The sequence below is a fragment of the Oryx dammah genome, unplaced genomic scaffold, assembly GCF_014754425.2.
Source record: "Oryx dammah isolate SB20612 unplaced genomic scaffold, SCBI_Odam_1.1 HiC_scaffold_21, whole genome shotgun sequence".
Lineage (NCBI taxonomy): Eukaryota > Metazoa > Chordata > Mammalia > Artiodactyla > Bovidae > Oryx > Oryx dammah.
This window is the reverse complement of record NW_024070205.1, coordinates 22,687,777-22,711,683: the sequence shown is the minus strand read 5'-3', so window position 1 is coordinate 22,711,683 and position 23,907 is coordinate 22,687,777. Positions and strand designations below refer to the sequence as shown.

Below are 23,907 nucleotides of genomic sequence, written 5' to 3'. Positions count from 1 at the left end.
GTTACTGAACCACCCATAGAATGCTTCACGTAACTAACCACAAGTACTTTGATTTGCTTGTTGTTCTCATCTATTAGATTACAGACTTCATGGGAGCAGAGGACACCAAGCTCCACGGTCAATCACAGCACCTTCCGTGAAGTAGGTGTTCAATAGTTGTGGAAGGAAGAGGTGGAAGAAGGGAGGGAGGAAGGAAGCAGAGAAGGAGGGAAGGAAGGAAGTGAAGGTCAACTTTGAATAACTTTCAATATGGACATCACTTCCATGCCTGCAAACAAAGCTTATATGAGTCAGTTGTTTATGTGACTCACTCATTCAACTCATCACTCAATCATTCAACAAGTATTTACTCACTTCAGCGTTTTTCTGATAGTCACTGATACGGGGATTCTGCAGTGACTAATACAGGTATAGGTCCTGATGCCACCGGGTTTACATTCGAGTTAGAGGAAACAATCTTTATAATTCGGTTTTTAAAGGTAATTGAAAATTTGTAGACACAAAAGGAAGACGAAAAACAGGTCACAAGGCCTATAAATAGACTGCCATGACTTCTCTTATAACAGAAGACACTATGATAGGTAAAGACATCTCAGACTGAGGTAATATTCTAGGTATCATGCCAGGGGCCAGTAGAACCCCTCCATTATCCCAAATCAGTGTCCTGTGATCAGCAAATCCCATCATAAACAGTCTGGATTTATCACATGTCACCAAAGTTTAGGGAGTCACCTGGGTTTTGTGGACCCTTGGCAGGGAAATGGGAAAGCTGAGATTAAGTTTCCAGCTACCATCTGTCAAGGGGCTGCAGCCAATCAATCAGTTCACATTTCAAAGCTTTGCTTGGCCCTAGGAGTAACCAGAAGAGTGAATCTGAGACATAATTAATTATCCCTCAAGGCAAATGGATACACTGAATTCAAATTATATTCCTATAGGAATTAACTGGTGGTTAAAAAAAAAAGAATCAAATAGACAAGTTTGGTGGCCTGTGTCACCTACTTTTCCCCAAAACTAAGCCCAAAGGTCTAGGGCAAAGGCTCTCTTTCATATATAACAGTGATCATTCCTATCTGTCTCTAGCGTTCAAAGAAGACACACTGAGAGGAGAAAAACTGTGTGGCCCATATGGCAATGCTGGTCACTTTCTAATCTAGATCAAAATATCCCAGGGGTAGGGAATGGATAAGGTGAATGTTCAAGGTCCCATCCACTCCTGTGTTTCTCTGAGTCCAGTGGAAAACTACACTGGGTTTCCAGTAGCAGGAAGGTCACCAATAAAACAGCAGAATTAACCAGCAGCACAATTCTGGGCACCTGACAGCCTCTTTGAGCCTACCCCAGCCTTCATCTATCAAAGGAGATGACTGAAAGAAATGCCCTGACTCTTCCAAATTAGAGGTTTCCTTATTATAACACTGACCCCTGTCAAAATGGAAACAGTTCTAAACTGGTAAAGTGGGTGAGTGTGCTAAGTCACTTTGGTCGTGTCCAACTTATCATGACCCCATGACTGCAGCCCGCCGGGCTCCTCTGCCCGTGGGATTCTCCAGGCAAGAATACTGAAATGGGTTGCCATGTCCTCCTCCAGGGGATCTTCCCAACCCAAGGATCAAACCTGTGTCTCTTATGTCTAACCTTCACTGGCAGGCAGGTTCTTTACCACTAGTGCCACCTGGGAAGCCCTCACAAACTGGTAAACTAATGGTGGAAAAAAACATTGGAGAGCTCTTCTTGCCCAGCAATGCCATAAACTACAGATCAAAGAACTGATCCTTTCAGAGGTGGGCTATCAACTTCATCCAGCCAGTGAAGCCCTGATAAGCAGACCCACCACCTTCCCCAAAAACACAATAAGGCCTTGGAAATCAGCAGATGTCACTGAAATTGTAGTAACATGTTGAGCTTCAGGATCCCTTTACTGCCAGGAGTCCCCAAACTAGAATAGAAAGCCCCTTGGTTTGCTTTTCTGGAAGATAATCTTCTCTGTGGTGGCTGATCAACAGAAATCCATTTCCCTCTGTCTAGGCTTCCCTGGTGGCTCAGTGGTAAAAAATCCTCCTGCAATGCAAGACATGCAGGAGATGTGGGTTCAGCTGCAGGGTCGGGAAGATCCCTTGGAGCAGGAAATGACAACCCACTCCAGTATCTTGCTGGGAAAATCCCATGGACAGAGCAGCCTTGTGGGCTACAGTCCATGGGGTCACAAAGAGTCGGATAGGACTGAAGTGACTAAGACAGATCCTCTGCCCGTCTCCTTCCCAAATGGAAGACAAGAGCTACATGTTAAGCATATCAACTAGTGGGCTCAATTTATAAATTATTAGGAACTTTATCTCCTCTTGAGGGTTTGCTGAAGTCTTTAATCGTGTCAAAATGCTTGCCAGTTGCCATGGGCCATCACGTTAATTAAGAGGCTTCAATATTCCTCTGGGGGTTCGGATGAGAATTGCACATCCCACTGGAAGGGGACAGACCCACACCACATAGTTAGTCTCTCACTGGGTCCTGCTGCCATGAGATGCTTCAGAACCCCTTCCCCAGCTTTCTAGATCCAAGTATCTAAAATGTAGGGAAGACAGAATGATGTCCCCCAAGATTTCTCATTAAAATGCCATTTGAGGGTAAAGAAAGGGACTAGACAACCTTCCATACATAAACAAGAGACAAACTCTAAGCTCAAGAGCCCCCAGGTTAGGCAGGTTGATATCCAAGGGCTCTCCCAATGCAAGATGGCTATGAGTATGAAGTTCTTTTCAAGAGGAAACTTAACTTTTTTTTTTCCCCAGATCTAAAAGTTTTTATTCTGTTAGGTTTGATCACAGTCTTTCTTTAATCTGGTAATTTTGTCTTCAATTTCTTTATGAGGCTTCAGGAGTTTCATCTAATGAGAGCCTGAAGCTCTGTAGGGAAAGTGGCTGGAGGCAAGCGTGCTGGAGTCAGCTTGGGCTATTTCAAGTTGTCCTCTTTCAGGTTCTTTTTATAGAGTTGCTTTTTTCGTTCTTGGGATTTTTCTTACCTCTGAGCCTTGACTTTGCTGTCCCAAAGTGAAAGCAAGGGAGTACATTTGTTCATAAGGAGCTCGGAGCTCTCTGATCACTAGTAGCTTGGGGTATCTGCCTGGGTACATATGTACCTGCTTGGGTATATATTCATCACTATCACTTTCTAAACCAGTGGAGATTTGAAAGGTCTTTTTCATCCTCAGCTAACAACTGAGATGGGCCATTAAAGGCTGCAGGATTCAGGAGATGCATCCTAGCAAGGGGACAGGGGACAGTTTGCCTTAATAAGGCTGAGGTCTAGTGGAGCCGGATGAAGCAGGGTGACAGAAGCAGCTTGCCATGGACTGGGTTTTCCAGGCCCAAGGCTCTCCTCATGGATCCCCTAATTCCAAAGACTGACCTAGATCACTGCAGAGTGAGGGAGCCGAGAGGAACGACCAGGTGACCGGGGCAAAGCTGAGGTCTTCCACTCCCTCTGGATGCAGACTTAGCAAATTTCTGAGAGCTGCTGCTGCTGAGTCAAACATTAATGGATGGGCCTCCAATCAGTGCTGTGTTGAGAGTCTGGCCCCATGTGTGACCCACCGTGTAGGTATATGCGTGCATACATGTGCACTAATGTGTACACTGTGCATGATGGGCAGGCTGGGAGATAAAAGGGCCCACACAGAAGCAAAAACACTCCAGGTCGCTGCCTCAGCAACCCATGGGCAGAGCAGTGTGAGACAGGCTCCCAGCCCGTCAGAACTTCGCAAGCCGAGCATGAAGCCAATAAATAAATATCTCCAGCTGGATAATGCTCCATGCCTATTCTTGGCCACGTTCCTTTCCCCCCTTTCCTCTTTGTTTTTATGCAGTAGGTGATCCTGGTGAAATAAAATAATAACAATAATTTGTTCCATTAGGGTCAAACATTAAGGGAGTTATTGAACAAGTAACAGAAGGGGCAGCTGGCACCTCTATGCTAATGACCACTAGACTTTAACCCTCTTTTTCTCTGACCATAATGGAGTAGTTAAATCCCTCTTCCTCCCATCTCTCCTAAACAGCAGGCAGCCCAGCCCAAGGCGAGAAGAGCAGGTCTCAGAGACCTAACAGCTCTGCGGGCAGCAGCTGGGGCTGAGCAAATGAAAATCAACATTAACAACTAGTTGCTGAGAGCAGCCCTTATGCGAGACCCCTATGGGGATTCCAGTGGCCTGTGGGAGCTCCACTGACTTTAGATGAAAAAAGCTGACATGTCCAGATCTCCCTGACTTGGGTACATATTCATCACTATCACTCTCTAAACCAGTGAAGATTTGAAAGGTCTTTTTCCTCCCCAGCTAACAACTGAGATGGACCATTAAAGGCTGCAGGATTCAGGAGATGCCTCCTAGTGAGGGGACAGGTAGAATTCTGGCCCTTCACGTAGGTATGAACCTCGGTCATATTTCTGTCCCACACACAGAGGTCCAACTTTATCATCATGATTGCCACGAGGTCTGGTGTGGCAGGCAGGGTCTAGTCAAGTGTTCAGGAGCCCTGCCAGGGTTCTCTTTCACAGCAGAACATCCATCGGCTCCATGTCTGTACTCAGAGAGGTGATAATCCTACAGAGCTGATGCTTAGCTTTGTAAAGATTTCAGAAGCTACGAACCACTATAAAAGCAGTTCTCAGCTTCCTATAGCAATCCCATTGCTGTTGCTGCTGCTAAGTCGCTTCAGTCGTGTCTGACTCTGTGCGACCCCATAGATGGCAGCCCACCAGGCTCCCCTGTCCCTGGGATTCTCCAGGCAAGAACACTGGAGGGGGTTGCCATTTCCTTCTCCAATGCATGAAAGTGAAAAAAGAAAGGGAAGTCGCTCAGTCGTGCCCGACTCTTAGCGACCCCATGGACTGCAGCCTATGAGGCTCCTCTGTCCGTGGGATTTTCCTGCAAGAGCACTGGAGTGGAGTGCCATTGCCTTCTCTGAGCAATCCCATTACGTATGTGTAATTCCTTCCCTGAATTCTTGCCTTATTTTGCAATTCTACGTACACACTGCCTTATTCCTATAGTATCGGTACGATAAAGAAATAATAACAACTACCATGTGTGAAGTATTTACTGTATGCCAAACACAGTGAATGGTGAACTACATTCATTATTTAACCCTACCAATAAATATATGTAGTAGAAGTTACCATTTTCATTTTTAGATGAGGAAACAGAAGATCAGAGGGGTTAAATAATTTGCCCAAGTTTACGTGGTATCATGAGGCCAAACAGAGACTCAATCACTGATCTTAATGACGCTGTTTTACGACCCTGTTGAGTAGAAAGGGGCCGGGCACTGCAGCCTGGGCCACATTTCCCCAGCCTTACATTTTCTCTAAATTAAACCCCAGGAGTCTTGCTCCTACACCTAATCCTTAGGGGTATTCAATAAGGATTCCCAAATGTCTACACTCAGTACTATCTTCACTGCCTACCCCAGACGCCCCCAGTTTTCTTCAGTTAAACTGATCAGTTAATGTGATCACTGGGTTGACCAAATGCATAATTTCAAGCAATAATTTCATTATGCCAAGAGTGGCCATACTTACTGGGCTGTCATTTTGACATTGGAAGGGAAAACCTATGGGGACATCTATTCTTGGGTGTGCGTTTTCTAAATGAAATCAAACATCTTCAGGCTCAACAGGTACAGATGCTCAACTATTTCCTTGAGAACAGTCTGCCACACTTGCACATAAGCTCAGGTCTCTCTTTACTGTCTGCAAGCCCTTGTTCTGGAGTCAGAGCCCTAAGAGGGACAGTAGACATGTTCCATAATATAACAACACATGCAGAAGACAGACTGGGGAGGAGATGTGGGACTTGATCACTTTCAAGGGAATCAGAACCTGCATCAGTCAGATCATCCAAAAGCCTGCTAGTCACCAGATTGGAAAAGGGAGGTGAAACCCGGCAGGTCACGTTTTGCATTAAGACCCAAACAATGATAATGGTTACTCCCAATGCAAATCATTTGAAGTGGTTGCTGTTGTTTAGTTGCTAAGTTGTGTCTGACTCTTTGCAACCCCATGGACTGTAGCTTGCCAGGCTCCTCTGGCCATGGGATGTCCCAAGCAAGAATACTGGAGTGCATTGCCACTTCCTTCTCCAGGGGATCTTCCCAGCCAGGGGATTGAACGCACATCCCCTGCTTTGGCAGGCAGGTTCTTTACCACTGAGCCACCAGGGAAGATCCACAACTCATTTAATGCCGATCAAATACAGAGGTTAGCAAAACTCCTGTTCATGGCTTTCTGCTCATAAAGCTCTTCTAAGCCGTAACTTATTTGACCCACAACGCTGAGGAGAATAACAGGCATTCATTGTCTTATAACACTCCATGGTCTTGTGACATCTCTTGTAACACTCCTGTTGCAACTCAATCTTGGCACCAGTGATATGCATAATAGAGCTGAAGAACTGTAGCAAAGGGACAGGTGAGGGAATCAAAGACTAGGGGTGATGCTGACATACAAACACAATTAGTGTATCATATGTAAAATTCCTCCCAAACCCCTCGCTCCTTGCCAGTGAGCTTTGTCTGACAGCAAAGAGGGAAGGGAGAGGGAAGATTGACAGTCAAAAGGGTCTCTTCTTGGACCATACAAGTGCTGTGGCTCTTGTTTCTCCCTGTTAAAAAAAATTATTATAATTCATTTTTTCTCCGGAACTAATCAAGCACAAAATCTGGAGAAGAGGCCTGGTTTGTGAAGGTAACCTCCGAGCAAGACACTGACGTTCTCATTAGGGCAGGCTTCATTAAACCACCAGTTCCAACATCAGCAGCATATTGTCTTCAGCTAATTACGTTTTTGCAAGTCTCTAAATCCTTCCCATCATTAATTTGAAAAACACACAACATCAGCCCTGATCAGCCTCCTCCCTCTCTGGCATCCCACCCACCAGAGCCTCTCTGCATGCTGTCAGCTTTGTTCTTCTGGTTTCCCAGGATTTCTCTGTTGTATCAGGCTTTGGGTGGGTGGGTGGAGGGTGATGAGTGGAGTAGGGAACCTGACATCTGTAAGCTTGATTTCTTCACTAGTTGATCATGATTTGCTTTGGTCCTGTCCAGACGCTAGTGATGCATACCAGGACGTTGGGTGCAGGCCCAGTGCTCGCCAGCAAAGACAGGCCAGCGTAAAGAGAAGTTGGAAGTTGAACCCGTCTCTGTCTTACCCCACCCATGGAAAGTGACAAAAGGCGGAACTCTGCAATTGTTTTGATTTACTGATCAGCAGCTTGATCACGCAGAATGAATCCACAGGTCAGCCTGATCTGGCCGGTGATGCTCACATGATACAAAGACAGTCAGGGTTTCGTGCTTCCAAGACAACTGAACGAGGCAGGCATTATCCACCGAGCAAATGCATAATTCTCTACCCTAAGTAGGCGTGTTTTCCTGACCCCCTGGAGGCCATTCCCAGCCAGGCTGCAACACCATTACGACTGAATTTGAATCATGGCATTCGTGAGTTTTCACTTTTCTACTTTTTAAATAGTAGTGATTTATTTATTTTTTGAAATATATATTTGACTGTTCCAGGTCTCAGTTGAGGCATGAGAACTCTTGGTTTTGTCCTGTGGGATCTAGTTCTCTGATCAGGGATTGAACCTGGTTCCCCCTGCACTGGAAGTGCAGAGTCTTAGCCACTGGACCAGCAGGGAGGCCCCAACAGTAGTGATTCTTTTTTTTTTCCTGTTCTTAGCATTCAGTTCAACTGTGAGGGAGGGAGGGGCAGAAAAAGAACAGGACAGGGTGACAGCTTTGTGCATGCTCATCTCTGAGGCTCTGCACCCTCTGCCTTCTCTGACACGCCCTTCCCACCCTCTTCCATTCCAGTCCTTCATACCCTAGTAAGTCCCAGCATAAGTTCCTCTCCTTCCTGAAACCTACTTTGATTACTCTAATCGTCAGACATGCCATTCCCTCCCAACACTGAAAACACATAAGAGCTTTTCTTAATTAATCTCCAATCCCCAATTCTGCTGTTTCCCATAACGTAGCTCTGACTAGACTTGCAGGCAGAGACCATGGCTTAAAAACTCTATACAGCATCAGCCTTCGCAGAGGGCCCCGCCCAGAACTGACCCTCCGTCAACAGTGCAGTGCTTGCTTCATTACAGGGAGCCACGTCCAGCTGGCTTGCGAAGCAGATAAAGCACAGATAGCATGATGTCTACACCATCAGCTCAGAATTAAGGTTTCCATCTGGAAGCCCTCTTTTCTCAGCTGGCTTCTTGGCCAACCCTCAGATGCTCCCTTGGCTGGAAAGCCTCCCAGGATGGAGTCAGTTGCAGTAGGGTGTCTGCTGTCTCACTCAGGCGATATTTAAATGGGAAGTCCATGATACATTATCCAGAGGATACTAACTGTGTTTTCAGAAAGCAGGATGGCTTCTACCACCCCAGCCTCATTCTAGCTCAGATCTTTCTGTACCATTAGCAAGCCATCAGGAGATGGCAGAGGGCTTGCTGAAGCCGACAGTGATGCTTTTCTAGTAAAAGTGAACTGACCTGTGCTTGGTTCTGACTGTTCATGCTGTCCTCCACATAGCTCCGCATGAATACAATCTCATCACCAGAGAGGTCAAAGACATCTGTTACCACATTTTAAAACATCTATTTAGTACCTAATCATAGGAAGAGCTATACTATGTGCTTTACAAAAAGAATAGTGTAAAAAGAATTTCCTTTTCTAGAAACTAAAGTTTTAATTTTTGTGTTTTTAATAATTATGCATTTTTTGTATTACCAGATGGAAAAGAATAAAGAATGATAAGGAATCCACCTACCAATGGAGGAGATGTGGGTTCACTCCTTGGGTTGGGAGGATCCCCTGGAGAAGGAAATAGCAACTCACTCCTGTATTCTTGCCTGGAAAACTCTATGGACAGAGGAGCCCCATGAGCTACAGTTCATGGGGCCGTGAAAGAGTCGGACACAATTTAGTGGCAAAATGACAACATTTATATATATAAATAAAATATATATTATATACATATGTTTACATTTGTACTTCTAGTTTTGCAGAATGACCACAGGTAAGATGGAGAAGTTCTTGCTCACTCTATTCTGCAGTTGGAGGAATTAAATTTGCCTTAGCAAGAGGGCTACACACTGTCAGGACCAACACTTTGCACCAGTTCTCTCTGCCACCACATCATGACAAATGTGGGCTGCACCCTGGATAGACCCCACAGGCACACCGAGGGTTTGATGTACTCCCAGCACCAGCCGTAACTCCATTTTTTTCCTCTCTGTCAAGAAGCTGCACCAGAATGCAAGTTGAGTGCGAATGACCTTATTAGAGGTCATTTATAACGTTGACTCCACTCTAATGGAAAAAAGGAAACCAGTCACAAATTTCAGCACTTCACCTATTATTAGTATCAAATTCACTTGCCACACTTTACAATTGATGGGGTCATGGCATTGTGGCTGCAAACTGCAGAGGTGTGAACACAGCCACTGAGGACAAGGATCCCCCTCTAGGAGCCTAGCTTTACCCAGAAGGCTGGATCAGGGACTGTTGTATCTTCAGGTTCCAGGGGGTTGGTGGGGGGAGGCCTGTTCCTCATACAACACCAGGTGATACCATCTTGGTCCTCATGATATGCCACGTAATGCTCACGACTGCAGTTCTCACTCTGAGAATCTTTCACGGCAATCTTGCCTGGTGTCAGTTAAAACAAGCATTTAGTATAAATACTTATAGAGAGAGGGTCTTGTGACCTGGCCAGTGCTGGCGTGTGTGTCAGTCTTCCCTAGTTCCTTTTCCATGACAATGTGGAGGAAGGAAAAGAGGTGAGGGTTTAGTGGAGGGAAAGGAGCCCCAGCAACCAGGGAGGAGCCCTGAGGAGAACATCCCCCAAAGGTCCTGCAACACAGAGCAAGGGGCACCGACTGAGCACCTGGGCCCAGTCCTAGCAGTGCCACGTCCCAGGCATTTGGCCCTTTGGCCTCTGTGAGCCCAGCTTGCTCTGCCTTCCTCATGGGGTGGTCTCTTCATTCCCAAAGTACCTTTCGGCCAGGCCCACGGCTGGGACACAGTCGCGAGGCCATCACATTCTGGGGAGACAGACTCCCGTAAGGATGGGACCAGGGCAGAATTATGCACCAGGAATTGCCCAGGCAAGGACCCATCATAGAGGGAAGGGGGGCTGAGGAGCGCCTCCTAGGGGAAGTCATGGGCAAATTTTAAAAACAGTCATTAGAAGTTTTGGACGAGGTTTGGAGGAGACGAAAGACATTTTACATCAAAAGTACAGTGAAATCATGGGCTAAGTCACTTCAGTTGTGTTGGACTTTGTGACGCCATAGGCTGTAGTCTGCCAGACTCCTCCGTCCATGGCACCCTCCAGGCAAGAATACTGGAGTGGATTGCCGTGCCCTCCTCCAGGGGATCTTCCCGACCAGGGGTTGAACTTGTGTCTCTTATGTCTTCTGCATTGGCAGGTGGGTTCTTTGCCACTAGTGCCACCTGGGAATAAACGTACTAAATAGCAAGAGGGTTCCAGGAAAGATGAATGAGCTGGTCAGTGTGGCTAGAAGAGAGAGTCGACACAGCGAGGAGCTGTAGGAGAGGAGGGTCAGGTAATGAGAGTTGCAGCATCTCAGAATTTACCCTCCAGAGTGGAGGAACAAACCCATGCATTTCACTGGTGGACACTGTCGAAGCTGGATTTCACTAGGGACAGCCCAGCGACAGTGAGAGGGGGATTTTGAGGGGATGGAGTCCGAATGCAGCGTGAACAGGTAGAAAACTCCTGCAAGCAGTCAGGTGAGAGGTGATGGGGGACCTGTATGAGCAGTGGCAGTGGGGAGGCAAAGAAGAAGGAGATTCTAGAAACTTCCAGAAAATCAAATGAGCAGAGCAATGAGGAGGGAAAGGGAGGAAAGGGGATGATGCTGGTGGTCCTTGCCCAAGAGAGGCAGAGAACACAAGAGGTGGGGAGGGTGGCGGGGAAGATAGGTGCTACATTTCTCCCAATTCATGCAGTTCGGAATGCATGAGAGACACCGCATACAGGTAGATCTGTAAGTCAGAAGCTTGAGGGAGAGAAGCCAGGGCTGGAGAGAGAGGTAGATGGAAGCACCAAGGGGAAAACACATGATACAAACAAATAAGATTCATTCCACAAACACCAACTGGGGATGTATCTTGTGTGAAGCGTTGTGCTGGTAGCTGTAAGAAATACAAAGATGAATCAGACTCAGACCAGATCCTGCCTTTTAGGAGCCTAGGAGAGAAGAAAAGAGTCATCAAAATTCGAACACACTGGAAAGAGATAGATACCAGCCATGAGAGGCACTCAGAGAAATTTTTCCTGGTGGTCCAGCCACAGGAAATCAAGAAGGCACGGTCTCTGGTTGACAGATCAGGGGAGGTGGTCAGGGGGCAGTGTTTAAGGGAGGACATAAAAGATAGGTATGATTTGCATACATACACCTGGAAGGGAATGGAGGGCACAAGGGGACAATGCCAAGGCAGGGCCGGGAACGCTGACCAGGATAGTGCAGAAAGGGGGATCCTAGGCCGGAGAATGAACGGGAAGATTGAGATCCTTCTGTTCCCAGACAATAAAATGCTCTGTTTCTGTGGGTGATTCACAAGCAAAATGACAATCTTTCTCCTTGTGACCCTGCTGCTGCTGCTGCTGCTGCTAAGTCGCTTCAGTCATGTCCGACTCTGTACGATCTCATAGTCAGCAGCCCACCAGGCTCCTCCGTCCCTGGGATTTTCCAGGCAATACTGGAGTCAGTTGCCAGTTCCTTCTCCAATGCATGCAGGCATGCTAAGTTGCTTAGTCATGTCCAACTCTATGAGACCCTATGGACAGCAGCCCATTAGGCTTCTCTGTACACAAGATTCTCTAGGCAAGAATACTGGAGTGGGTTGCCATTTCCTGTGACTCTAGTGACCTGAAATGATGTTACCTGGGTAAGGCAGCGTTTAGCACGAATGCTGGTGAACAATGTCTGGATGTAGACACAGCCCTTTGAAAGTGCTCACAGTACCACACAGAAATAGTTACATGGCCCACTTCCCACTCCAACTTTTTTCACTAGATAAAACTAGGTAAAAATGCACATCGAATCCAAGCTTGAGCAAAGAGGTAAAGGAACTCACTGGCATGTAGGAGAGGGAAGCAGGGAAGAGGAAGACAGCTGAATGTCCAGTGCTGCAGAGAGGACCTCAGGCAACTTCCTGATTCCTGGTAGAAATCCAGCATTGCCTTGTCCCGGTCCAGGAAGGGGAGTCTGGTAGGTGCCCTGTAAGTCCCTGAACTATCAGCTGGCAAAGCAAGGTCCACTATCCTGTCAGGACTTTTCCTTCCAAAGCAGATTTTCCACCCTAACTGCTGTCCTGAGAACAGAGCTCACAGGGCAACTGAGGCCCTCAGGTGAGGAGGAAATATAAAACCACTGGCTCAGCAGTGCTCGCCAGGAATCCCGCTGCCTCCGAAGTCATTTTAGATAGGAGGATAAAGATCCTCTTCTTAGAACACCCCAAGTCCTCTAGAGGTGATTCCTCACGCTCTGTGGGACACTTCCCCTTACCAAATCCCCTAAGCTGGACACTGGGGGCCCTTCTCAGGACCTGATCCCTCACATGGTCCAAGGACCACTCCATCCTGGAGCACTTTCTGCCAGCCAAGATGGGGCACATCTAGGGAGACTCGCTGGGGACTGTGAGAAGCAGAGGGGGCTAAGCACAGGGGCCCTGGGCCAGCAGTTCAGCAAGACTCCAGGGTGACTGCAGAGTAGTCCCAGTGGGCCACAGGTAAAGGGTCACAGTCACCAAACTCCCCTCAATGGATCAGCACCATAGGAAGTGACAGCTCCCTCCCAGGGCAGAAGTGCGTCCATCAACCCAACCTATAGGCACAGAAGCCCACCTCTGACCCCATAGATCTCACCTCACACTCATAAATGGGAAAAAAGAGTCGAGTTGCTTCAGGGGATGGAATAAAGTTTCTTTATCTATTACTCTGAAGACTATTTTAACCAGGGATTGCTACTGTCCCATACATCCTTCATTCTCATATTCCTAGAAGGTATGGGCTGGAGACAACTTGAAGGTCATCTAGGCTGGGCTTCCCAAGGCACAGCACCTGCGGCCCATCTAGTGTTCCTGGTTGATGGCATGCCAATGGCTGGTAAAAATGTCAAACATTTTTATTTCATAAAAGGTTTTTTTTTTTTCCTAGCATATTTTGAAATAATGAACTATTACTTCAGACTCATGGTTTTGCTGGCAGTTTCATCTAAGATAAAGCTAAAATAAGTTCAAACTGAAAAAAGACAGTCAATTTAAATAAAAATATTCTGAAAACACTAACACAGATTGTATAAAAATTTGGCAAAAAAAAAAAAAACAAACCTGAATGCCTAAAGTTTTGAAAACATTCATTTACAGATAAGAAAATTGAAGTTCAGGATGGTGGAGCTTGCCTGAAGTTTCACAGACTTTCAAAAGGACTTGAATGGATGCCTCCTGACTTCTTATTCAGTGGTCTTATCCAGCATGAGGCTGCTGGTCTACTTGGCCTTTTTTTTTCTTAAGAGTTTTAGATGTGGACTATTTTTCAAGTCTCTTCTCCAGTAGCATATTGGGCACCTACCAATTTGGGGAGTTCATCTTTCAGTGTCATATCTTTTAGCCTTTTCGTACTGTTTATGGGATTCTCAGGACAAGAATACTGGAGTGGTTTGCCATTCTCTTCTCCAGTGGACCATGTTTTGTGAGAACTCTCCACCATGACCCGTCCATCTTGGATGACCCTACATGGAGTGGTTCATAGTTTCACTGAGTTAGACAAGGCAGTGGTCCATGTGATCAGTTTGATTAGTTTTCTGTAATTATGGTTTTCGTTCTGTCTGCCTGCTGATGGATAAGGATAAGAGGCTCATGGAAACTTCCTGATGGGAGAGACTGACTGTGGGCGAAACTAGGTCTTGTTTTGATGGGCAGGGCTGTGTTCAGTCAGTCAGTTCATTCAGTTCAGTTGCTCAGTCATGTCTGACTCTTTGCAACCCCATGGACTGAAGGTTGCCAGGCTTCCCTGCCCATCACCAACTCCCGGAGCTTACTCAAACTCATGTCTGTCGAGTTGGTGATGCCATCCAACCATCTCATCCTTATTCTCCTGCCTTCAATCTTTCCCAGCATCAGGGTCTTTTCCAAGGAGTCAGTTCTTCCCATCCAGGGGCCAAAGTATTATCTTTAATCCAATATTCTGTTGATGGGCAGGGCTGTGTTCCCTCTCTGTTGTTTGACCTGAGACCAAGCTATGGTAGGGGTAATGAAAATAATGGTGAACTCCTTCAAAAGGTCTTGTGCACACACTGTTATATTCAGTACCTGTGACCCTGGAGCAGCCCACTGTTGACCCACGCCTCTGGCCAGAGACTCCTGAACATTCACAGGCAAGACTGGGCCAGTCTCTTGTGGGGTCACTGCTCCTTTCTCTTGGGTCCTGGTGTGTACAAGGTTTTGTTTGTACCCTCCAAGAGTCTGTTTCCCCAGTCCTGTGAAAGTTCTGTAATCAAATCCCACAGGCCTCCAAAGTCAAATTCCCTGGGGGTTCTCAGTCCCTTTGTCAGATCCCCAGGTTGGGAAGTCTGTTGTGGGTCCTAGAACTTTCTTAACAGTGTGAGAATTTATCTGGTATAATTGTGCTTCAGTTTGTGGGTTGTCTGCTCAGCGGCCTTATGGTGGGGTTAATGGCGACCTCTCCAAGAGGGCTTACGGAATCAAGACTGCCAGGAGAAACATCAATAACCTCAGATACACAGATGACACCACCCTTATGGCAGAAAGAAAAGAAGAACTAAGGAGCCTCTTAATGAAAGTGAAAGAGGAGAGTGAAAAAGTTGCCATAAAACTCAACATTCAACAAACGAAGACCATGGCATCCGATCCCATCACTTCATGGCAAATAGATGGGGAAACAATGCAAACAGTGTTATTTTGGGGGCTCCAAAATCACTGAAGATGGTAACACAGCCATTAAATTAGAAGACTCTTGCTTCTTTGAAGATAAGCTATGACCAACCTAGACAAAATATTAAAAAGCAGAGACATTACTTTGCCAACAAAGGTCCATCTAGTCAGAGCTATGGTTTTTCCAGTGGTCACGTATGGATGTCAGAAGTGAGTGAAGTGAAGTAAAGTTGCTCAGTCGTGTCCGACTCTTTGTGACCACGTGGACTGTAGCCCACCAGGCTCCTCTGTCCATGGGACTCTCCAGGAAAGAATACTGAAGTGGGTTGCCATTTCCTTCTCCAGGGGATCTTCCCGACCCAGGGACTGAACCCAGGTTTCCCACATTGCAGGCAGACGCTTTAACCTCTGAGCCACTGGACTATAAAGAAAGCTGAGCACCAAAGAATTGATGCTTTTAAATTGTGGTTTTGGAGAAGACTCTTGAGAGTCCCTTGAATAGCAAGGAGATCCAACCAGTCCATCCTAAAGGAAATCAGTCCTGAATATTCATTGGAAGGACTGATGCTGAAACTGAAACTCCAATACTTTGGCCACCTGATGCAAAGAACTGACCCATTGGAAAAAACCCTGACACTGGGAAAGATTGAAGGCAGGAGGAGAAGGGGATGACAGAGGATGAGATGGTTGGATGGCATAACCGACTTGATGGACATGAGCTTGAGCAAGCTCCAGGAGTTAGTGATGGACAGGGAGGCCTGGAGTCCTGCAGTCCATGGGGTCGCAAAAAGTTGGACACAACTGGGTGACTGAATTGAACTGATTTTTAAAGTCTCTATTGAATTTGTTATGACATATTACTTTTGCTTTGTGTCTTGCCTCTTTGGCCATGAGGCATGTGGGATCCTAGCTCCCTGAACAGGGATGGAACCCACACTCTCTGCATTAGAAGGCAAAGTCTCAACCACTGGACCACCAGGGAAGTCCCTTGACCAAGTCCCCAGTCCAGTCTTATGGAGTGCAGGTGGGCTCATGGCCTATACCACTCTGCCATGGGAGCTCTGAACAGAGCCCCAGCTGGGACATGTGGGCACACCCCCATTGGAACTCCAGGTGGGGTCCAAGGAAGGTGATCATGCCCTGGAGAGGTTGGAGGCTTTAGATGTTGGGTGGGGCTGCTTACTCTGATCAGCAAAGCACTGTGAGTGGGGCTAGAGACTGACAAAACCAGTGTCAAGCCTAAGGATGGTGACCTGGATGTATACACTCCATGAAATTTGGGGAATAAAGAGAGAATCATGGAGAAGGAAATGGCAATCCACTCCAGTATTCTTGCCTGAGAAATCCCATAGACAGAGGAGCCTGGCGGGCTACAGCCCACAAGGTTGCAAAGAGTTGGAAATAACTTAGAGACTAAACAACTACAACAATATAATTTTTTTATTCTTATATATAATTTGATAACAAAATAGACTAACAATTGTACAGAAAGAGAGAGAGAGAGAATCAAAGAGAGATGCTTTAACATCACTGCTGTGATGCATAATACTTCTGAGTTTGTTTTGTGTAGCAACTGACCTCACTCTGTACGTAATACTACGTTTAAAGCCATATGGTCAAAATATGACATACTCACTCATAAATCCATAATACTTATGCATCTTAATCCCAAAGCCTTCTGCCCTCTTCCTCAGGCAAAAAGGAGGGAGGAAACAAAAGGCTGAATCCTTCAACAAACGTTTGGTGTCAGAGCTCCCGTCGGGATCCCACACACCCCTGTCTCCCTCATGGTGTGGCAGCAGCAGAAGTCACCTTAAGTTCACCCTAAGCCAACTCTGGGATTGGGAGCGAGAGCCCAGAAGGTCCCAGGTCTATTAAGCCCTGGCTGCGGTCAGCCACAGTCCAATGTATCAATAAAGAGAACAGCTGATTCATCCCAAGTTAGAAGGCTCCTTGACTCATCTTTGTCGCTATTCGTGGACGTCAGCAGCAGCAAGAGGTGTCAGGAGAATCATAAATATCAGGGCAGCATTAAGAGGCTCCTGACCTCCCTGGATGTACCATGGGGACCCCAAAGCAATATTGGGGAGGGCTACTGACATCAGCCTCTCATGTAGTCAAGACTTTTAATAAACTTTAGCAGATACTTGAAAGACTCACAGCTGATTTTACAAAAGAAAGAAAGAAAGGTGCTCAGTCGTGTCCAACTCTTTGCAACCCCATGGACTGTAGTCGACCACGCTCCTCCGTCCATGGAATTTTCCAGGCAAGAGTACTGGAGTGGGTTTTCCATTTCCTTCTCCAGGAGATATTCCCGACCCGGGGATTGAACCCGGGTCTTCTGCATTGTAGGCAGACGCTTTACCATCTGAGCCACCAGGGAAGCCCCTGTTTTGTCCATCCTCAGACTCCTCAGCAAGGCAGAGAGCCCCCACCAACTTATAAATCCTTCCATATCACCAACTTGATTGTGACATGTCTGAGAGTACAATTCTACTTCTATGTCTGAATGTACATTTATATGAGGTATTTTGCTTTAAGGTATACTCTAACGTGTCTAGGGCTCTCTTACAACTCTACTATATATGGCAAAGTTGAAGCCAAGCAGGAGACACAGGGAAGAGAAGATAGCATGTTTGCTAATTGGTGTCCTGTTTATATTTCTTTTGTCAAGTTTTAAGCACATTTTTGTTTTCATCAATGTTTGTGTTCACAAAACCCAGCAATACCACTCAGGAAAGGCTAATGTGAGTGTATTTCACCTTAATTTGTAAACACCACATGCCTGTATTATAGCAAGAGCAATCTTTATCAATGCCTTCCTTAAGTGACAATTATAATCAATCCATGGGAGTCTAACAAAAACTAGCAAACCATTATCTTTCACTCTGTGAATAGGACCCTATCACTTCTACCAAGTTGTTAGAGTCTAGTCTGTTTGGGATCTGCAGACAAAATGAGGAGAATGTACTAGATCAGGGTCACTAGACTGTGGCCTCTAGGCCAAATGTGGCCCACTGCCTGTTTTTATAAATAAAGCTTTATTGGAACACAGCCACATACACTATTCATACAGTGTGTATGGCCGCTTTGGCACTATGATGGCAAGAGTTGGATAGTTGCAACAAAGCTTAAATGGCCTTCAAAGCTGAACATGTTTACCATTCGGCCCTTTACAGATCCTTGGCCTAATTTCCTGCCTTTAGCCATGCTAGGGGTCTCTCTGTGGGCATAGCTGGCTCTATCTACTACACATAAATCTAGTCTTCTCCAATCAAGGCCCATGGGTATGAGTTTGTGGTCATAAATATGGGCAAACTTCAGGTCTGTGAGAGAATCCCAAAGCTTTAGGGAGAGGCAGAATGTGAGGGAAGACAGCAAGATCTAGAGGAAAGATAACATCATTAGGAATAAGAATCTGAGTTTTTCCAGCAGTGCTGACCTGACTATCCCCCACCATTACATATATGCCTTCTTTTTGCTGTTGAGAATGTAATAACAATCTTTGTATCCGTGGATACCTGGGCAGAAAAGGAATTCCCATAATGACATCATTTGGTTTGATGAAAAAAATAAATGAGTGAAGTTCTTCCAGGGAAGTTTGGAGCTGAGATTATCATGCTAAACTACAGGATAGCTGCTAGGAAACCCTGTAAACAACAAAACTAAAGTTGACTTAACAATGCCCTGGATGTACATGACCATGTCCCAGCTTTGTCACGGGCACCTCCTGTGGCCCTGACGGCCCTAATTGCCTCCGTCTTCTCCCTGAGCCAAACTCCTCGAGGACTCCTCTAAGGTGTTGCTATGATCCCACCTGCTTTCCTGGCTCCCCAAGGCAGAGGGCCCCTGGGTAACACACTGCCCAGAGAAATTGTTACAGCCAGTTTGCGTGGCATCGCAAGAGTTTATCTAGGTGATATTTACCAGGCATCTCCCAGGGGCCAGGCATATAGGAAGTGCTTAATAATCATCTCATTTAATCATCATACCAGCTGAAGAGGTAGAATCTATTATTATTTCCATTCTATAGATAAGAAAAGTGAGAATAGAGAGATTGAGCAATTTTTGCCAAGGTCACTGGAAAATCTAGTAAGTGGAGGAATGAGGATTTAATTTTTTGGTCTTTCTGATAGCAAAATCATTGTTATAAACTACCAGAGCTAGACCATAGAACTACACAGTACTACACCATAGGACTTACAGTCTTCACTGGCTTCTTAGCTTCTCAATGACTTTTTCTCAGATCCAACCTCAGGCTTCTATAATGCTTGGTCTTGTGGCCCAATCTAGTTCTTCACTCTTTGAAGTGGCTTAGAGACTCCTGCATAACAATACCTTGCCCAATTCTCTATGTGTCTTCCTAACCTCCATTAAGTAAAGGTTTTTTGCTGTGCTACCCAAAAGAAGCACATTCGTTCCACCGCCTGCACAACTGGAGAAGCCAGCCAACCCTCATGCCACCAAGCTGCAGTCTTAATGGCAGAGTCAAGTCTGAAGTCAGATGTACTTGTCTTGAAACCTGGTTCCACCTGCGTGACCTTGGGTCTCTAATTTACTTTCTGTCTCAGTGTTCATATCCAAAAAATGGGAGAATTAATATCTATTTCACAAAGCTACTACAGAAATTGCTATTGTTCCTGAAGATAATCCCATACATTGTCTGGAACAGAATGAGTGAAGGGACAGCTTCACTACTATGAATATTACCAACTCTTAATATTGAGTTAAACCCCACAGAGATTATGACGCTTGCTTTCAAAAAGATCTTCAGGAATTTTTGAAACTAAGTATTTAACAGTAAATTGTTGGCATCTATATCAAAACTAGGAGAAGGCAATGGCAACCCACTCCAGTACTCTTGCCTGGAAAATCCCATGGATGGAGGAGCCTGGTAGGCTCTAGTCCATGGAGTCGCTAGGAGTTGGGACATGACTGAGCGACTTCACTTTCCCTTTTCACTTTCCTGCATTGGAGAAGGAAATGGCAACCCACTCCAGTGTTCTTGCCTGGAGAATCCCAGGGACGGGGGAGCCTGGTGGGCTGCCATCTCTGGGGTCGCACAGAGCCAGACACGACTGAAGTGACTTAGCAGCAGCAGCAGCATATCAAAACTAAGCTAAATTGCTGAAGAGAATATTACATCATGTTGTTAACAGACATTAGTATCCTTAAAAGATATTAGTGTCCTAGTGAAAATTTGGCCTCTTAGCTATTTTCCTTGCTGTCTAGAGAAATGAGGGTAACTGAAGGCCTCTGTGAGCTTCAGGAAAGAGAAGAACAGAATTATAAAGAGGGTATAAAGAATGGGATGGAATGGGAAATCAGTTGGCACACAGTTCTGCTGAAGATCATCGTCAAATGTTAAGTGTTAATGATATGATTGAATGTTCCTTGAGTAGAATCTTGTCTTATGAATTTTCTCTCTCCTTAATAATTAAAAAAAAAAAGTACCTGAAGCCTGCCATGAAAGGATCAATAACTAAATGAATGAATGAGTTGATGATTTTTTTTTTTTAATCAATGACAGGTCAGTAATGCTTTAAGAGTGGTTTTTTTTTTTTTTTAGTTTCTAGAAATTAACTGCAAAAGTGTGAGACCATATATATGAAGAAGCCTAAGTTTTTACTGTTACTTGACTTTCACAATGTTAGAGTTGGAAGTCCCCAACTTCCCCCATTCCTTCTCTGCCAATAAACCTGCTGCCAGCTGTGAGGGAGAGTGGCTGAAGCCAAGGTTAGCAGGTGGGGTCAGCAGAGCTGAACAGACTCTAGCTTTCAGGCTTAGCTACCTGGTAGAGCCACAGAAAGACAGACCTGTAGCCCACCTCAGTTGTGGGTCCTAGCGCTCATAGAGTTGTTGGCTTTAGAATAAAAATGGGGACACACGTCAAATGAGTTTCAGCAGACAGAACAACAGAACCCAGTAAAAGGGCATGTAATAAACATATCTCGGGCACTCACCATGGACCAGCATATGAACTGGGTACTTCTTAGAGTATATCATGATTTTGCTTAGTCCCAGTTGTGTCTGACTCTTTACAACCCAATGGACTACAGCCTGCCAAGTTCCTCTGTCCATGGGATTTCCCAGGGAAGAATACTGGAGTGGGCTGTCATTTCCTCCTCCAGGAGATCTTCCCGACCCGGGGATCAAACCCACGACTTCTGCATTGGCAGGCAGATTCTTTACCACTTGAGCTCCCTCTTAAGAGTATATAGACTCTGACAACTGCCTCAGTTCAAATATTAGCTCTGCAACCTTAGAGTTGTTTCACTTTAGGCAGGTTACTTAGCTTGTCTGTTCCTCAATCCCTTCATCTGTAAAATGAGATAATAAACTCTACCTAAGGATGTTGTGACATGAATGACAAATGAATGAATTTTGAAAGTACTTAGTAGTAAACACATAGTAAGTGCAAAATAAGATCACGATGATGGTGGTGGTGGTGGTGGTGGTGAGATGTTCCGATCCTTCTAACATCTCTACAACTTAGACTGTATTGCCTACTATATTAAATGAGTGAATCAGGGACTCATTGCTTCTCAGCCTCCGATAAAGGGAACGGTTCCAAGCTGTATCTGGAGCAGAAGTCCACCATTTTCTATGTCACCTGAGCCAACCTCTTCATAATAACAGCCAACAGGAGGTTTGTTAAGGTTGCATCCATCTATGGGCTATTTGACAGGAAAGTCTCTGAAGAGACAGGAACTACTGTAACTAGCGAGGTCCATTCACTTGTTTCCCTGGGTTAGAATAAGAGTGGTGGAAAGTGGGGAAGCTGGCAGCCCAGGAATAAAATGAGAAACCTCGTAAAGTTGAGAGGATTCAGGTGAGGTCTGAGGTGGCGTGACCTAATGAGTGAATGGATAGTATCAACATTTAATAATGGTATGAAAATGGGGACATTTACAGTGTAGACTGGACAAGTTTCCCATTCATGGCCACAGGAGCAACAGAAACAGGTGCAAAAAGCCAAACCACAAAGTGCTGAGGCTGGGGGCTCACAAGATGACTTGGATCCTGCCCAACTCACCAGTCCCAGGTTTCATGAAATTTTGCTTTTAAGATTTTTTTTTTTTTAATATCAGAAGATTCCTGTCTTCCTTACCTCCCTATGAATTTCTACAGTAAAACTTCATTACAGAGATGGTCTGAGTAGATCTCCATTCTTTAAAGCTAAAGAGTTTAATCAATACATTCATGTCACAGATGAAGTCATGATGCCTCCCCAAAGGATCAGTTCAGTTCAGTCACTCAGTCATGTCCAACTCTTGGCAACCCCATGAATTGCAGCATGCCAGGCCTCCCTGTCCATCACCAACTCCCGGAGTTCACCAAAACTCACGTCTATCAAGTCAGTGATGCCATCCAGCTATCTCATCCTCTGTCATCCCCTTCTCCTCCTGCCCCCAATCCCTCCCAGCATCAGAGTCTTTTCCAATGAGTCAACTCTTCGCATGAAGTGGCCAAAGTATTGGAGTTTCAGCTTTAGCATCATTCCTTCCAAAGAACACCCAGGACTGATCTCCTTTAGAATGGACTGGTTGGATTTCCTTGCAGTCCAAGGGACTCTCAAGAGTCTTCTCCAACACCACAGTTCAAAAGCATCAATTCTTTGGAGCTCAGCTTTCTTCACAGTCCAACTCTCACATCCATACATGACCACTGGAAAAACCATAGCCTTGGCTAGACAGACCTTTGTTGGCAAAGTAATGTCCCTGCTTTTGAATATGCTATCTAGGTTGGTCATAACTTTCCTTCCAAGGAGTAACTGCCTTTTAATTTCATGGCTGCAATCACCATCTGTAGTGATTTTGGAGCCCCAAAAAATGAAGTCTGACACTGTTTCCACTGTTTCCCCGTCTATTTCCCATGAAGTGATGGGACCAGATGCCATGATCTTAATTTTCTGAATGTTGAGCTTTAAGCCAACTTTTCCACTCTCTTCTTTCATTTTCATCAAGAGGCTTTTTCGTTCCTCTTCTGCCATGAGGGTGGTGTCATCTGCATATCTGAGGTTACTGATATTTCTCCCGGCAATCTTGATTCCAGCTTGTGCTTCTTCCAGCCCAGCGTTTCTCATGATGTACTTTGCATAAAAGTTAAATAAGCAGGGTGACAATATACAGCCTTGACATACTCCTTTTCCCATTTGGAACCAGTCCATTGTTCCATGTCCAGTTCTAACTGTTGCTTCCTGACCTGCATATAGGTTTCTCAAGAGGTAGGTCAGGTGGTCTGGTATTCCCATCTCTTTCAGAATTTTCCACAGTTTATTGTGATCCACACAGTCAAAGGCTTTGGCATAGTCAATAAAGTAGAAATAGATGTTTTTCTAGAACTCTCTTGCTTTTTCCATGATCCAGCGGATGTTGGCAATTTGATCTCTGGTTCCTCTGCTTTTTCTAAAGCCAGCTTGAACATCTGGAAGTTCACGGTTCACATATTGTTGAAGCCTGGCTTGGAGAATTTTGAGCATTACTTTACTAGCATGTGAGATGAGTGCAATTGTGAGGTAGTTTGAGCATTCTTTGGCATTGCCTTTTTTTGGAATTGGAATGAAAACTGACTTTTCCAGTCCTGTGGCCACTGCTGAGTTTTCCAAATGTGCTGGCATATTGAGTGCAGCACTTTCACAGCATCATCTTTCAGGATTTGAAATAGCTCAACTGGAATTCCATCACCTCCACTAGCTTTGTTCGTAGTGATGCTTTCTAAGGGCCACTTGACTTCACATTCCAAGATGTCTGGCTCTAGGTGAGTGATCACACCATCGTGATTATCTTGGTCGTGAAGATCTTTTTTGTACAGTTCTTCCGTATATTCTTGCCACCTCTTCTTAATATCTTCTGCTTCTGTTAGGTCCAGACCATTTCTGTCCTTTATTGAGCCCATCTTTGCATGAAATGTTCCCTTGGTATCTCTACTTTTC

At 45.4% G+C, this 23,907-nt stretch overlaps 1 protein-coding gene and 1 non-coding gene across 2 annotated transcripts in view; both read right to left on the bottom strand.

Annotated features, from left to right (window-relative positions):
• The window catches only part of ASTN1 (astrotactin 1), a 359,002-nt gene that overhangs the window by 205,156 nt on the left and 129,939 nt on the right, over positions 1–23,907 (bottom strand). The gene's annotated exons all lie outside the window — the stretch shown is intronic.
• Positions 17,284–17,355, bottom strand: TRNAC-ACA. Its single transcript has one exon. It is a non-coding gene; the product is annotated as a tRNA-Cys (tRNA).